The 12996-nt window shown below is 44.4% G+C and overlaps 1 pseudogene; it reads right to left on the bottom strand.

Moving 5' to 3' along the window:
- Window positions 1–1303: 1303 nt before the first annotated feature.
- Window positions 1304–2052, bottom strand: LOC101038840 (small ribosomal subunit protein uS2-like; annotated as a pseudogene).
- Window positions 2053–12996: the final 10944 nt, after the last annotated feature.

Below are 12996 nucleotides of genomic sequence, written 5' to 3'. Positions count from 1 at the left end.
CTAGGGCCCCCCATCTTGAGTCATCTCATTAGCATGTTAAAAAAACCCTTATAACTCAGGAGATTCCAAGGGACAAGACTATATATACACATATATGCATTTTTTTTTTTTTTTTTTTTTTTTTTTTTTTTTTTTTGAGACAGAATCTTGCTCTGTTGCCAGGATGGAGTGCAGTGGCGCAATCTCGGCTTGCTGCAACCTCCGCCTCCTGGGTTCAAGTGATTCTTCCACCTCAGCCTCCCAAGTAGCTGGGAACACAAGAGCGTGCCACCATGCCTGGCTAATTTTTGTATTTTTAGTGGAGACAGAGTTTCACCACGTTGGCTAGGATGATCTTATCTCTTGACCTCGTGATCCACCTGCCTCGGCCTCCCAAAGTGCTGAGATTACAGGCGTGAACCACTGCACCCAGCCACATATATAAGTATTTTTTTAGATAGTGTCTTGCTATGTTGCTCAGGCTGGAGTGCAGTAACACCATCATAGCTCACTCTAGCTTTGACCTCCTGAGTTCAAGTGATCCTCCTACCTTAGCTTCCCAAGTAGTTGAGACTACAGATTAATGCCACCACACTCAGCCAATTTTTAAAAAATTTTTGTAGCTCAGGCATGGTGGCTTATGCTTGTAATCCCAACTATTGGGAGGCCGGGTGGGAGGATCGCTTAAGCTCAGGAGTTTGAGACCAGCCGAGCAACATAATGAGACTTCGTCTCTACTGAAAAAAAAAAAAAAAAAAAAAAAAAAAAAGCCAGTCATGGTGCTGCATGCCTATTGTCCTGGCTACTCTGGAGAATGAGACCGGAGGATCACTTGAGCCTGGGAGATCAAGGCTACAGTGAGCTGTGATTGTACCACTGCACTCCAGCCTGGGTAACAGAGGGAGAGCATGTCTCAAAAAAATAGTTGTTTGTAGAGATGGAGTCTCACTATGTTACCCAGGTTGGTCTTGAACCCCTGGGCACAGTGATCTGCTTCAGCCTCCCAAAGGGCTGGGACTGCAGATGTGAGCCACTATGACTGGCCAGTTTAAGGATCTTACTTGGGTTTTATTTGCAATTCTAGAATCGAGCAATACTTCATTCCACAAAATATGATGAGTGTTCCGATAGCCTGAGCAGAGGAAGTTGGCTTTAGAAATAGAAAATGAAAAGTGGATTGGAGGTTTCAAATTTCCTTTCCTTGTAAAGGTTAAAGTAGAGATTTTCTTTTTCTTTCTTTCTTTCTTTTTTTTTTTTAGAAACTCGATGTTTATTTTCCATGAATCTTATTTCCATGTTGTTTAAGAGCCCACGCAAGAACAGCTTAAGACCATTCAGTGGTTGCTCCTATCCATTCAGAGGCCTGAGCAGTGGGAGCTGCAGACCAGTCTTCCATGGCAGGCTGGGTGCTCCAGTCTTCAGTAGGGAACTGCTGGATAGGCACAGAGGGCACCTGCACGCCTTCAGACCAGTTGGCAGCCTCAGGCTGAGTAGCAGTGAACTCAGGAGCGGGAGCAGTCTATTCGCCCTGAAATTCCTCCTTGGTCACAGCCTTTTCAGCAGCAGCCTGCTCTTCTTTTTCAATCTCTTCAGGATTTCTGTAGAAGTAGAGATCAGGCATGACCTCCCACGGGTGTTCACGGGAAATGGTGCCACACATGTGCAAAACTTGCTGAGCCAGCATCCACCACATCAAACCCACTGACTGAGCTCCCTTATTGTTGCATGGGATGGCAATGTCCACATAGCGCAGAGGAGAATCTGTGTTACACAGAGCGATGGTAGGCAGGTTAACATAAGACGCCCCCGTGAGAGGCTGGTGGCCAGCCCTTTGGTCTGTAACCACAAGCAGCTGTGGCTCCCGGAAAGCTGCCTGGATCTGGTTGGTGAAGGTTCCAGGAGTAAAGCGGCCAGCCACTGGAGTGGCTCCAGTGAGAAGATTTTCTTATCATACCAGCTCAAACCAGCTTGCTTGGAGACTGGGCTATTATCTCACTCTCAATTTGTGGGAGGGTCTGAAAAACAACTTATTTTCAACTCGGTGGGGTAGAGCTTCAGCATGAGTGACTCCATTTTGGTTTGGTCTGTCAGGCCGAGTGCAGCAGCTCAGTCCAAACCAAAGGGCTCCTTTAAATTTTATCTAACAGCAGTAAGTCTATGGAGGGACCTGCCTGTTATAAGTAAAATTTCAATGCCACAAAAGAAATAGCACTTGAAGATAAATCCTCCCAGCAAGGCAGTTTACTTCTATAGAAGGGTGCAGTGCACGGGTGGAGCAACAGTGGCTGCTACATGCTTGGACAAGTGGGGAAGGCATACTTATGCCTGATGAGGGTTGTCCCTATTGCTGTATCATTCTCCCATTGGCTAGGGTTAGACCACACAAGCTAGACTAATCCCAATTGGCTATTTTAAAAAGAGCAGGGGTCTGAGCTGGAGTAGCAGGATGGGTGTTTTGGCAGGAAGGACGGTTATGGATGGGTCAGAGCAGGTAGCCAAGTGACCAGGATGAGTCAGGATGGAGCTGGAGGGAGAGGGGGAACAGATGTGAGCTACTGATTAGAACCAGTGGAGAAGGTTGTTTACTGGAATTACAAGAAAGTTAAACTTTAAAATAGAGAATTAAAGAAGAAGAGAACTGAACGTGCTGACATACTGATTCTTTGAAGAGAAACTTGGGATTCACTATAACATGCCTTTATTTATTTATTTATTTATTTTTGAGACAGAGTGTCACTCTGTCGTCCAGGCTGGAGTTCAGTGGCATGATCTCAGCTCACTGCAACCTCCGTCTCCTGGGTTCAAGCAATTCTCTGCCTCAGTCTCCCGAGTAGCTGGGATTACAGGTGCCCACCACCATGCCTAGCTAACTTTTGTATTTTTTTTTTTTTTTAGTTGAGTCGGGGTTTCACCATCTTGACCAGGCTGGTCTTGAACTCCTGACCTTGTGATCCACCTGCCTTGGCCTCCCAAAGTGCTGGGATATCAGGCATGATCCACTGCACCTGGCCCTGGCCTCTATTTGTAATAAACACTCTGATTCCCATGCTCACTAAAGTTTGAAAACAAAAGGGTGTGCATTTTTTTGAGTCCCCCACCCCCAGCACCACTCCTTCCCATGAAGCCTATTCAATCATGCTCTGAAGGAAGAGCCCCAAGTCTGACTCCGGTTATGGGCTTCTTCCTTGAGGGCCGGGCAGAAGGACGACTGGGGACAGAGGATGGCTCAGCAGAGCACATCTTCTTTAGGATTCTGGAGATTCTGCTGCAGGTTGGAATCAGACTCTCAGGAAAAGGAATCAGAATTCACACTGGTGAGTGTCTGCTGTGTCAAGCGATGTACATGCTACACATTTTTATGTGGTTTAATCCATGAGGGAGGCATAACCACTGTCATTTCATAGCTGAGAAAATTGAGGCTCAGAGAGGACTGGGGACAAAGAGTCACAATGGTATTCAAACTCAGGCCTCCCTGGCTCCAATGTCTACCTCCAAATAGTAATGGCAGGGGATGTGGAGAGCTTGTGTGACTTGGCTGTCAGCTCAAGCCGCTGCAGCCACAGTGTGGTGCTGATTGCTCCAACATTACTGTGACTGGAACAGTGGGAGGGATGGGACAGCTTTGTGCTCCCAAGTAGGAGCAGCGTCAGCTCCCAGATGCTGTTTCCTGAAGCACAACTTTCTCAAAGCCTCCCTGGGAAATCAGCAGTCCTGCTGAATGTGTCCCTGTCTCTCTGTAGAGTGTGCTGATCTCCTGGAGATTGTTGGAACCTCCACATTTAGTGCTGAATCTAGCTTGGTTGACGCCAATTTGACCTTCTTCTGTTGCAGTGAATGTCCCCTGGATGGCTCTCTGATCCTAAGTCCTGCCTGCAAGGCCAGGGAGGGTCAGGTAGAACAGCCCTTCTGTTCAGGGCTGGCATAGAGGGAGATAGGCTGAAATAGAAAGGTGTCACTTAGGACTTTCTGAGTAAGCCAAAGCCAAAGCCAACAGCAACAGTGGGAAAATGAATAGAAGAAATATATAAATCAGCAGCCAGAACTTTGATAGTAGGTCAGAATAGAGGAGAACAGGTGATGGGAGGTGATTTAGGGATGAGTCAGTGAGGCCACAGCTTGCTTGGCCAACACACCTGGATTGTGTCACAGGGCAAGAATAGGAGCTTAGAAAAAATATGTGCCCATGGACAAACTGTGCTATACTTCCATGAGTTTGTTTGTTCATCGAAGGTGGAGTTGGCAGTGACATGAGACTGATGGAAGGGACAGTACAGGAATGTAGTGGTGTTGTCAGGAGAAACTAGCCAAGTGATCACCAGGGTGTAAATTCACCTTTTAGCCCAGGGTCTGGTCCTCAGCCTTTTAGGCAAGAAACTTGGTATTGTCAGTGCCCCAGTATTCGTCCTGCTTAGAAACTAATCCCAGCTACACATTTAAGGACTGGTATATATGATAAAAGCCTATTCTATTTATTTAAAAGAGATTATCCTCTTCCAGGGACTGGAATGTTCTAATCTCCCTTTCCTAGTATGGAAGAACTGGTGATGATGAATTACATGAATTAACAATCAAGGGCCATTTTATGAGCATGAGTTGCTGCAAAAAGCTGGCTAGGAAATGTGCATGCCCAAGGAAAGGTCCATGCTTTACAAGAGGGAGTTCCTCTCAGGTTGAATGGCTGATGCTCCCCAGATTCGGTGTCTTCCCTGGGCAGTGCTGGGTATTATAGCCAATGTTTGTATCTTCAACTCTTCCTTTTCTGTGCTTCTGTATCAGAGTTGCATAATTTTTTTATCCCCCTGGGGACAGAGACTCACTGTGTCTCACAGGCTGGAGTGCAGTGATCTCAGCTCACTGCAACCTCCACCTCCCATATTCAAGCGATTCTTCTGCTTCAGTCTCCTGAGTAGCTGGGACTACAGGCACATGTCACTATGCCCAGCTAATTTTTGCATTTTTCATAGAGATGTGGTTTCACCATGTTGGCCAAGCTGGTCATGACCTCAAGTGATCTTCCTGTCTCGGCCTCCCAAAGAGAGTTGCGTAATTTCACCTACACTACAACTTTGTTGTGCAGATGAAATGGGTTTTCCTATCATTTTGTGCATAGCTGCTCTGGTCTTCTCTTAAGCCACCACTCACTTGTTCAGTTGGTGGTGGTGGTGGTGAGGATGATTGAAATGTCCAATCTGTTTTAAGGCATGCTAATGCCGATCGTTGACACGATTCCTTTAGCTATGTTCAGTTTCTCTTGGGTGAATTCTCTCAATAACCTCCCTATCTTCTTGCTTCTTCTCCTAATGTGGTGAACAGATGTATGGAGAAGGAAGAGCAGTATGGCTTATGAGTCTTCACCACAGGAGGAAGAGCCAGGGGCCCCTGCTGTGTCCTGTCTTCTCTCTCCTTCGTTCACCTGTTTTCTGTGTGCTCTGCAGGCTTCTGATGCTGCAGCCTGTAACAGTTAGCATGTAGTACTCAGCTGAAGGTCCTGCAGGTCCTGCACTGGTCCTGTGGTCCTGAACAGCCTTGGTGATACATCTTGGGAACATTGGTCCCCTTTCCATTACAGACTTGACTTGCCCTCAGCTCTGACTTTAAACCCTCTGCTTTGTCCCCCACTTGTCACCTGCCATGGTGGTGAAACCTGCCCAATTGTCCCATACAACTAATGTTTATAGTTTCTTTTGAATAAACATAGAAATTGACCCTGTCGGCTGGGTGTGGTGGCTCATGCCTGTAATCCCAGCACTTTGGGAGGCCGAGGCGGGTGGATCGCAAGATCAGGAGCTTAAGTCGAGTTTGACCAACATGGTGAAATCCCATCTCTACTAAAAATTTTAAACATTAGCTGGGTGTGGTGGTGTGTGTCTGTTATCCCAGATACTCAGGAGGCTGAGGCAGGAGAATCACTTGAATCTGGGAGGTGGAGGTTGCAGTGAGCCGAGATTGCACCATTGCACTCCAACCTGGGCGACAGAGCAAGATGCTGTCTTGGAAAAAAAAAAAAAAAGAAAGAAAAAAAAAAAGGAAAAAAAATTGACCCTCTCAGTCTTAAAACTTCAGAAAGTTCCATTTCGCTTATCTGAGTTCCATTCTCAGGAGAACAACCATCATGCTTCCCAGAGAGTATCAGGAAGCTGAAACTTACCAGATCACTGCATCAGGATGGTGAGACAGATGCCTCACTCATCATGATTCCCTAACCTACCACCTGGTTCCTGTTGACCAACTCCTCTTCCTTACCCCTCCCTAATTCCAGTTTTCCTGCATGTAGTTTCATTTCTTCCTTGCTATATAAAACCCTGATTTTAGTTGATCAGGAAGATGGATTTAAGACTGATCTCCCAATTCCTTGGCTGAAGCCCCAATTACAGCTTTCTTCTCTGGCAATACTCACTGCCTCAGTGATTGGCTTTCTGTGTGGTGAGAAGCAGGACCTAGACTGAAGCCCTGGTGCGGTAACAGTGGCCCGCTGCAGCCTACACAATGGGGTCTTCTCTTGGTTCAGACTCGTGTCCTCTCTCTTAGTTATACCATAATCATCTTTGAATAGCAAATAACAGTACATTAGCAAAAAAGTTACTTTTCTGATGTACTGAGAAGCCAAAGCTGAGCAATACTGGTGTAGCTGCTAAGAAGTGCACCCAAGGGGCAAGGCTCTTTTAGTTTTTCTGCTCTGCCTTTCCTAACTTAGGGACTTTTTTTTTTTTTTTTTTTTTGAGTTGGAGTTTCGCTCTTGTTACCCGGACTGGAGTGCAATGGCGCAATCTCGGCTCACTGCAACCTCCGCCTCCTGGGTTCAGGCAATTCTCCTGCCTCAGCCTCCTGAGTAGCTGGAATTACAGGCACGCGCCACCATGTCCAGCTAATTTTTTGTATTTTTAGTAGAGACGGGGTTTCACCATGTTGACCAAGATGGTCTCGATCTCTTGACCTCATGATTCGCCCGCCTTGGCGTCCCAAAGTGCTGGGATTACAGGCATGAGCCACCGCGCCAGGTCGTTAGGGACTTTTATCCTCATGCTTGACACCTCATGTTACCAACTGGCTGCTGCATCTCCAGGCCTCATGTCTGCTTTCTAGACAGGAAGAAAGGGAAGAGGCAATAGGAACAAAAGATGCAGGGTTCTGCCTGCTGTATCTATCCCTTTTCATCTGGAAAGGAACACCTTACATTTTATTGGCCAGAACTGAATCATATGGCCACCCTTAGCTGCAAAAAAAAAAAAAAAAAAAAAAAAAAAAAAGAAAAGAAAAGAAAAAGCCAACCCAGAAATATTTTGATTTTTAACTTTTAAATAGCAGAAAAGGGCAAGAGAACAGGAATCTCATGTCTATCACCATGCTGTATTGGGTGATACTACCCATCAAATAAACAATGAAGTATCTTGATAGAAGGTGGAGAGAGAGAATGGTGAAATGTTATGGTTTTGGTTTTTTTTGAGATGGAATTTTGCTCCTGTCGCCAAGGCTACAGTGCAGTGGCACCATATGGGCTCACTGCAACTTCCGCCTCCTGGGTTCAAGCGCTTCTCCTGCCTCAGACTCTCAAGTAGCTGGGATTACAGGCATCTGCCATCACACCTGGCTAGTTTTTATTTTTAGCAGAGATGGGGTTTCACAGTGTTGGCTAGGCTGGGCTTAAACTCCTGACCTCAAGTGATCCACCCACCTTGGCCTCCCAAAGTGCTGGGATTACACATGTGAGCCACCACACCTGGCCAGGTATATCAGATCAAAAAACCTCAAAGTCTGTCATTAGTTTCTTGGCCTCTGCGCTTTAGCAAAGAAATCATACAAATCTAACAGACCTCTAACTTCTCTTTTTTTTTTATTTTTTTTTTGAGACGGAGTTTCGCTCTTGTTACCCAGGCTGGAGTGCAATGGCGCAATCTCGGCTCACCGCAACCTCCGCCTCCTGGGTTCAGGCAATTCTCCTGCCTCAGCCTCCTGAGCAGCTGGGATTATAGGCATGTGCCACCATGCCCAGCTAATTTTTTTTGTATTTTTAGTAGAGACGGGATTTCACCATGTTGACCAGGTTGGTCTCGATCTCTCGACCTTGTGATCCACCCGCCTCGGCCTCCCAAAGTGCTGGGATTACAGGCTGGAGCCACCGCGCCCGGCCGGGTGTGATTATGGGTAAGGCTTTAATTAAAAACAAAAACAAAATTTAGCCCACGCCAGAAGCGGCCAAACAAGCTGCTCATTGACAGTGACACTGGAGCCACGTGCCTTTTCTTCTCCCCTGATATCTGTGCAGGACCTATCCACTTTAAGTGTTATTCACAAGAGATAATCTACTGAAATGAAAACCAGCAAGGAAGCCTAGGACTCAAGAGTAATTGCTTTCATTATTGTTGCAGCATTCCCTCTGTCACATCCTGCTCCACTTTATACCTGTTGGGTTGAGATAAAAGAGAAAACAGGAAATGAGGTTGTTATTTAGCAAAGAAAGGTAAACAACTCTCACCAAGAGGTTCCAGGGCCAAGGCTTTCTGGTCAGAGGTTGAGGAGTTGTAAAGAAAACCAGATTTGTACCAGATACTAGGAGAAAAGAAAGCTGTGGAAGTGAGGGGACATCCCAGTGTGCTGGCTTTTCATATTGGGTTACTACCTCTTAAGGTAGACAGATCTTATTTATCCCTCACGACTGCAGATCTGCAGATCTGAATCTTGTTCATTTGGTTTCAATCAGGAAGAAACTACCAAGTTTCTTTTTCTTTGAGCTATTTGTTTTCGTTTGGCTTTAATTGATATTGCTGTAGCAGAAAGACTTTTTTCTTTTCTTTTCTTTCTTTCTTTCTTTTTTTTTTTTTTTTTGAGACAGAGTCTCACTCTGTCGCCAGGCTGGAGTGCAGTGGCGCGATCAGCTCACTGCAACCTCTGCCTCCCGGGTTCAAGTGATTCTCCTGCCTCAGCCTCCCGAGTAGCTGGGACTACAGGTGTCTGCCACCACGGCCAGCTAATTTTTGTATTTTTAGTGGAGATGGGGTTTTATCGTGTTGGGTAGGATGGTCTCGATCTCTTGATCTTGTGATCTGCCCGCCTCGGCCTCCCAAAGTGCTGGGATTACAGGCGTGAGCCACCATGCCTGACCCAGAAAGACATTTTGTACCAGTTTGCTATTTAAAAATGATTGAGTAGGCTGGACGAGGTGGCTCGTGCCTATAATTCTAGCACTTTGGGAGGCCTAGGCTGGTGGATCACTGAAGACCAGGAGTTCGAGACCAGCTTGGCCAACATAGCAAAACCCCATTTCTACTAAAAATACAAAAATTAGCCAGATATGGTGGTCCATGCCTGTACTCCTAGCTACTCATGAGGCTGAGCCAGGAGAGTCACTTGAACCTGGGAGGTGGAGGTTGCAGTGAGTGAATATTGGGCCACTGCGCTCCAGCCTGGACGGCAGAGTGAGACCTTGTCTCAAAAAATAAAATAAAATAATGAAATAAAATGATCAACTATAAAGTTAGCTTTTTTCTTATTTTTATCTTATTTTTTGAGATTTATATAAATCACTCATTAAGTGGATGCTTTCGAAACTGAAGGGCTAATCTAATTAGGTCTGCCAGATTTAACCTGCCCTGCTTTCTTTTGGTCCGTTGCTTTTTGTTAATTTTTTTTACCCATGCATCTAAAAGCCATGCTGCTAAACGCTATTACTTAACCTTCACTGGTTTCCTTATTGATAACATTTCTGATGTATACATCACCATGATAACAGTTGCTTAAGTTGTTTTATCAGGAATTTGAGAGCAGCTTCTGTTCTGTTCAAACCATTTGAGACCACCTCCCCTTCAACTGGACCTGTTCAAATGCATGAGACATGGCCTTTTGATGTCAGAGGGCCAAAAACTCCACCTTCAAATCATGTTAAAGCCACTATTTTCTGAACATGCATCCTGTAAAGAGCCACGGACCTGGATTACGCCTGCACAGAACACTGATTACTTACTTTTCCCCACTGCCAGTCACCTTGCCCCGTGCCTTGGACCACCCACTTCTTTAATCCATAAATATTCCTAAGCCTTATCTTTGCTGAGGCAGATTTGAGAGCTGTGCTCCCACCTCCTTGCTGGGCTGCCCTGGGAATAAATCTTCTCTTTTATAAAACCCATTGGCACAGTGATTGCTTTACTGGGCTCTGGCAGAGTGAATACCGTCAGCATCACTTGAATTAATGTCATCTCTGAAGAAAAGTCCCTGTTTTCAAATTTTTTCCAAATTAGAAAGTTCATAATTGAGAAAGTATTTCTGGCTTCTAGAATGTATGGGCTTCTTAATAATCAGTTTTTGCTTAGCTGCTATTTTTCTTATCTGTTTGCTATTAAAATGTTTTAGCATGCAAAAAAAAAAAAAAAAGGTAGAGGAAAATAAACATTTGAATTCCAAATTTTGATCAAGAAATAAAACACTACAGGCCAGGCACAGTGGCTCACACCTATAATCCCAGTGCTCTGGGAGGCCTAGATGGGTAGATCACTTGAGGTCAGAAGTTCAAAAGCAGCCTGGCCAACATGGTGAAACCCCATCTTTACAAAAAATACAAAAATTAGCCAGGTATAGTTGCCCCGCCTGTAATCCCAGCTACTCAGGAGGCTGAGGCAGGAAAATCACTTGAACTTGGGAGGCAGAGGTTTCAGTGAGCCAAGTCATGCCACTGCACTTCAGCCAGGATGACAGAGGGAGACTGTCTCAAAAACAAAAAAACAAACGAAAAACCACTACAAACCCAATTGGCCTTTTTGTGTATCTTTCCCCTAGTGGATTCCTCCACCGTCTCTCTAGAAAGAATCAAATTTATGCCGTGGGTTCATGCCTGTTCTCAGGCATATCTTTATAATTGTGATAAATATTCATAGACTCCCTAAACAAAATCAGGTTGTGTCTGCATATTTTAAACTTCAAGGTGAGGGAAGGGCTGTAATTCCTGCCGCAGCTTTGGTTTTTGGAAACCTAAACAGTGGAATGCCTATTTCAGTGTGATTTCTGGCACCTGCTTCAGCGGTCGAGGCCCAATCAATGATCATGTGATTACGTGGGCAGATCATAGTCATTTTAGGCCATGGTATCAGTTACATGAACAAGACATGTTATTTCAATTTATTGTTAATAGCTGGAAAGTCATTTTCAAACATTAGTAAACATATTCTAGATGTAACTGGGAGTGAAAATATCTTTGTGTTCCTGTGTATGTTGAGATTTTCAGTAGGCTGAAGTACGGATATGTATTTATTATTGCTAGAATTATTGTGGTAATATTACTATTTTTTTTAGTGGGGGTGGGGGAGGGAGAAATGGGGGGAAGAACTAATTACTTTTTTGAAAGCTGTTAATTTCCATACAAAATTATTAAGAACTTTTCAATAGTTCAATATGGAAATAAATAGTTAATACAAATATTGACAGTGTATTAGTTGACAATTTTAGGAAGAATGGTAGATTTTTATTGACCTGATAACTCCTTATAAAAATAATAAGGCCAGGTGCGGTGGCTCAAGCCTGTAATCCCAGCACTTTGGGAGGCCGAGGCGGGTGGATCACGAGGTCGAGAGATCGAGACCATCCTGGTCAACATAGTGAAACCCTGTCTTTACTAAAAATACAAAAAATTAGCTGGGCATGGTGGCGCGTGCCTGTAATCCCGGCTACTCAGGAGGCTGAGGCAGGAGAATTGCCTGAACCCAGGAGGCGGAGGTTGCAGTGAGCCGAGATCGCGCCATTGCACTCCAGCCTGGGTAACAAGAGTGAAACTCCGCCTCAAAAAAAAAAAAGTTAGAATAATAGACATTATATTGTAATTTTAATCATTGTAGAGTTGTTTGTATACTAGTATCCAAAACAAATAATCTTTAAGGACTCTATTTGACTTTTAGCTTTTAAATTCCATTTCGATCATGAGTGTTCAAGAAAAACGTGTCATTTCGGAATTCTTTTATCTTTTTTATTTGATCTATTTACTTATTTTTTTGAGACAGAGTCTTGCTCTGTCACTCAGGCTGTAGCGTAATGTAGGCTTGGCTCACTACAACTTCTACCTACTGGGCTCAAGCAATTCTCCTGCCTTGGCCCCCCAGGTAACTGGGGCCACAGGCTTGTGCCACCATGCCCAGCTAATTTTTGTGTTTTTAGTAGAGAGAAGGTTTCACCATGTTGGCCAGGCTGGTCTCAAACTCTTGACCCCAAGCAATCTGCCAGCCTCAGCCTCCCAAAGTGCTGAGATTTCAAGCATGAGTCACCATACCTGACCTCTTTTCTCTTTATGAGGATAATTGTTTTTTTCCCCAAGACTGAGTCTCACTCTGTTGCCCATGCTGGAGTACAGCAGCCTGATCTCGGCTCATTACAACCTCTGCCTCCCAGGTTCAAGGGATTCTCCAGCCTTAACCTCCCAAGTAGCTGGAATTAGAGGCGTGCACCACCATGGAAAGCTAATTTTTGTATTTTTTGTAGAGATGGGGCTTCACCATGTTGGCCAGGCTGGTCTCGAACTCCTGACCTCAAGTGATCTGCCTGCCTCAGCTTCCCAAAGTGCTGGGATTACAGACATGAGCCATGGAACTTGGCATTTATGAGGATAAATTTGAAGTAGAATATTACTTTTGTCATCTCAAAATTTCACTGAGGAAAAGCTTCAAATTCATGTGCAACATCTATAATAAATCAGTTTTTGATTCAAACCTAATAAAAAATGTAAAATATACAAAGGAAAGAAAAAACATTTAGAGAAAAATTAAAAAATTAGATATAACCCAAATATCTTGCTCCTCAACTGACCTCAGGTGCAAGTAAGTGTCTTTTTGGTTACATACATGGGCAGATCAGTGACTTCGAGAGCAACACAGCATCTGACAGTTCTAAAGAAATCGTTGTTCATGTGCTATGATGCAATTACTACTAAAATTAATAACACAATAACCATCAATGTTTTAAATATAATTTCATGTTTATTTATTTATTTATTTATTTATTTGAGACAGAGTCTCATTGTGTCACCCAGGCTGGAGGGCAATG

The sequence above is a fragment of the Saimiri boliviensis genome, chromosome 1, assembly GCF_048565385.1.
Source record: "Saimiri boliviensis isolate mSaiBol1 chromosome 1, mSaiBol1.pri, whole genome shotgun sequence".
Taxonomy (NCBI): domain Eukaryota; kingdom Metazoa; phylum Chordata; class Mammalia; order Primates; family Cebidae; genus Saimiri; species Saimiri boliviensis.
This window is presented reverse-complemented; position numbering and strand designations above follow the sequence as displayed.